Below are 4,445 nucleotides of genomic sequence, written 5' to 3'. Positions count from 1 at the left end.
AAGAAATAGTGCTAGAAGTGTGCATACAAATTACTCCCATTAAAAAAAATAATGGAAACATGAGCAATCTAATTGATAGTTGAAAAAACCTTAATGTTAGGGGACACATGAGCTGATCCACCAGAGTCCAATATCCATATATTTTGATATTGATAAGTGTTACATGTATTGCAAATACTAGAAACCATATGAGAGTTATGATCAACTCCATTATCCTTGTTAGTGGATGAGGTAGAACCTGCCCCATTTGAAGATTTTAAAAAATTGACCAAGAACTGATAATCTTCCTTTGTGAGTGAGTCATTAACAGAAGTATTTGCAAGTTGTGATTTCTTCGCATCACCAGATGATTCATTGTTGAGTTGAGTCTTGGATTTGTAACTAGAAGAAAATCCATTTTTAAAATAACTGTTGTCAACAGTGTGATTAATTTTGTTGCAATGATTACATAACATTTTCCCTTTGCCATGACCTCTACCTTAGGGTTGACTATTATGACCTTTTGGAGGATTAAATTACCATAATTTACAGAAAAAAACAATAGATTTAGAAGAAGTGATATTAGAAGCAAAATTTGGGTGAGGATTCAGAGTAGTAGTATGGTCTTGTTGGACAATAAGGAAATATGATTTGCTCAAGGATGGTAAAGGGTCCATGAGTAGAATTTGAGTTCGGGCATTATTGTAGTTGTCATTGAGGCCTTCGAGAAAACAAATGATGTATTTGTTGTGTTTATAGTCTTTGACGACATAGCTTATATAACATGTGCAACGATTAAGGCAAGAACAAGAAGGTGTAGGTCATAAAAACTCTAATTCATCCCATAAAATATTCAAATCAGTATAATAGGTTGATAAAGAACGATCCCCTTATTTGATTGAGTGCAAATCTTTGAGTAAATTAGAAAAACGAATTGATTACCTTTCGTGAAGCGATTTTCAAGATCGGACCAAAGTTCTCGTGCATTGTCGAAGCAAATCATGCTCTGAGCCATGTGAGGCGACAAGGTCCTGGTGATCCAAGAAAGGACCATGTTATTATACCAATCCCACAACTCAAAATCTGTTGATAGTGGTTGTCATAAACTTTCATTGGTGAAAGAAAGTTTGTTTTTGGAATAGAGATCATGTTTCCTCAATTTACTCCAGTTGTAGTAGTTGGTGTTGCTCAGAGATGGGGCAACAAGAACGGCACTCGGATTATCATCGGGGTGAAGATAACAAGGTTTGCGTGGATTTTGGGTTGCATTTTTTTCATCTTTTAATTCATTGGAAAAATGAAGGGTGGAATTGTGAGCAGAATCAAATTATGCTGCCATGGAAGAATGGAGAAGATAAAGAAAGTTTTAGGGTTGAGAGGAAATTAGGGAAGTTTGGTTGCAAAGAAAGGAGAGAAATTAGGAAAATATCAATTGATACCAAATTTAAGTAAAAGCAATAATTAATGAATAACGTCATAATATTATTGTTGAAAATTAAAATTTGTTTATAAAAATAGAATCTAACTTATAAAGATGTTGTAGGTAGACCCATCTAACTAATTGTAAAAACATAAAAATAACTAAGTTCTAATAAGTCTCTAACAACCTAATAACATTTTGATTAAATACTAACTCAAATTAATGGAAAGACTAAGTATTATGTAATAACATTGTGTTTGATATTTTAATTAATGTGATATCCACTTTTGTGGATGTGCTATATTATTTTTTGGTTTCCACTGTTGAATGTTGATTTTGATTTCAAGCGTTACGAGGAGGAATTTTTGTTGTACTCATTATTTGACATAGTGAAATTATATATTTAGTCTGGATAACTTGTGATTTTTATATTTGTTTTGAGATATTTTTTATGTTAAAATTTGAGGTGTCTTATTTTTAGGTTTTTCTCCTTTATTATTATAATTATTATTATTGGTATTAGTTCTTGATGATAATTTCTGAATTCATATTTCACAAAAAATAATTAATTTAACGAAGAATGCGCTTCTCAAGCAAGAATATAAATGTTAACATTGTCATCTATGCCAAGTGTATTTAAACCATATTTTCTTTAAAGCTCAAAATCAATTACTTTTTTCTTCCACCAAGGATAAACACATCTAACAATATTCATTTGCAAAATTACATCTTAAAGAAAACTAGAATAATCTCTTTTACTTGATTGAAATGTCTTCAAGTATTGCCCCCTTAAAAATGACTATATAACTCAATTCTCTTTCATTACATGTTATTATCTTAACAATGAGATGTTTTCATCTAGTAAAAGTTGCATATTAACATCAATAATTTCAAGTAAAATCGGCCCTTATCAACTATTTACAATTTAGCTTTTGTAATGTCTTCTTCATCTTACCTGTTGTTGTGCATTTTCTTCTTTATTTCTAAAGTATTGGTTGGAGATGTGGTGTTGTGGGCATCTCGACTGTGGTGGTGTCTCATTGACACTACTAGAAAAACAGGATTTAGCGTCGGCCAAAAGCCGACGCTAACATCCCAAAAGCCGACGCTAACGTCGTTTTAGCGTCAAGGTCGGGTCTAGGCTAAAACGGTCGAAGCTATTTCCTAGGCTCGGCCGACGCTACGCTACGATTTAAATTGAAACATCCGACGCTAAAAATGGAAGGTCAAATTAAAAGTCAAATGAATTTATTTGGTAGCGTCGGATAGGCCGACGCTTAGTTCAAAAAGTTTTAATTTACTGTTTTATATTTTATAGCCCCTGCTTTGCTGAATTTCATTTTTTTTAATAATATAATTGATTGCTAATAAACATTAAAAGTCATTCGTTGACATTATAACAAACGCACAGAGTATTAAATAACATAACAAAATATCATGTCTTTTGAAACTACAAAATATCAAATAGTATCGAATACAAAGTTACCTAATACAAAGTTACCTAATACATAATTGTCAACCACTACAAAAAGTAAGCATAACTATGACATTAAGCTTCGTCAAGCGACACGTCGTCCAAATTCTGATCGTAATGAGGATGCGAAGGAGGATGGCTCGCAGTAGATGATCCACCAGTTGATTGACGGTGCAAAGCGTCAAATTTATCTCCAAAAAATTGCTTTAATGCATCAAAATCATTCTCTAACTTCTTTGAACGCTCCCTAGCCTCTTCGGCGACCTTGGTAGCCAATTGAGCTTGGGCCACTGCATCCTGAGCAATTTGTTCAGCTCTAATTCTAGCTGCCCTCTCCGCTTCTAAAGACATCCCAGTCATAGAATTAGAAGGATTCTGGGAATGTTGTGTAAGCGATACACCTCTGTCGAACGTTAATGGACAAGTCTCCCGTACCATAAACTCGACCACGAGTGCGACCCCCTGCAGATTCAGTCCATAACTTAAGTATTGTCCCTCCATCTACCTTTTTACCACTTTCTTCACTTGTTTCGCCAATTTGTGTTTGTACTTCCTCCAATTTTTTTTAAATGTTCCCTAATAAATGGAATAAATTAATAACGTAATATATGATCAAATTTCTAAACTAAATTAAGCAAACAAGTGTATAATAAAGGGATTGCTCTTCTAGGTATAAATGACATCATATTATTTTTTGGTTGATTTGTAATATAAAGAATTTGCATAAAGAATTTACATAAATAAAGAACATACATAGGTAGATTCTGCGCGACTATCAACCCAAGCACCATTTTTTCTCTTGTGGGTTGTCAAAAATAACTCATCTGGAAGTAACTCTCTTTAAAGGTTATTGCTCTATAAATAAAAATCTAAATATGATGATAGAGTGAAAATAAAATAAAATACAAGGATGATTATATATATATATATACTAGTTACAAGGAATAAGTCTAACTTGAATATTAGTCAGTTAGTTAGCCGTAAATAAAATTAAGTTTAATGATGAAAACTAACTTGATTTGATTAAAACTAACTAAAATATTATAATGTTTTTAAAAGTTGAATATAACAATGTAAATTAACTAAATATCTAATAGCTATTCCAACACATTGTTGAGGGAGTAATTAATATAATATCACAATTCAATGAGTAATCTCATATAATATCACATTGTTCTAACAAAGTATAATCCTTCCCCTCCAAACTATGATATCCATATTAATAACAAAGTATAATTAAATTAACAACATTCATACCTTTCAAGTGCTTATAATCCTTCCCCTCCAAACTACGATTTGTTGTTTATCGAAATTCACCAGGATACAGGGGACCAGGTTCTGCATCAATGCATTTTGGATAGTTAGAAAGCAACAATTTACATAACCAAGCAGAAAAATGAACCAGAAATGCAGAAAAACGCAGAAAAATCTACCACAAATCATGTCTAAGTAATCACAGAAAAACGCAGACATCTACGTAATCATCTCGTACTCTAGAACCAAATTTCAAACATCATAGACACTTGCCCCACTATTACATCGGCACATATGTCCAGATGTGGTGACTAAAAG

The 4,445-nt window shown here is 32.5% G+C and overlaps 1 long non-coding RNA gene across 2 annotated transcripts in view; it reads right to left on the bottom strand.

Annotated features, from left to right (window-relative positions):
• Positions 1 to 2,787: 2,787 nt before the first annotated feature.
• Positions 2,788 to 4,445, bottom strand: part of LOC101510873 (uncharacterized) — a 2,895-nt gene continuing 1,237 nt past the window's right edge. The window contains exons 2-3 of one of the 2 annotated variants that reach the window (XR_012162412.1): positions 4,131 to 4,211; positions 2,788 to 3,449 (exon numbers count right to left, since the gene is read on the bottom strand). This is a non-coding gene — a long non-coding RNA (uncharacterized lncRNA). Of the gene's footprint in view, positions 3,450 to 3,540; positions 3,698 to 4,130; positions 4,212 to 4,445 lie in introns of those variants that run through there. The other variant, XR_012162413.1, reaches the window with a different exon arrangement.

This window comes from Cicer arietinum, chromosome 3 (genome assembly GCF_000331145.2).
Source record: "Cicer arietinum cultivar CDC Frontier isolate Library 1 chromosome 3, Cicar.CDCFrontier_v2.0, whole genome shotgun sequence".
Taxonomy (NCBI): domain Eukaryota; kingdom Viridiplantae; phylum Streptophyta; class Magnoliopsida; order Fabales; family Fabaceae; genus Cicer; species Cicer arietinum.
This window is presented reverse-complemented; position numbering and strand designations above follow the sequence as displayed.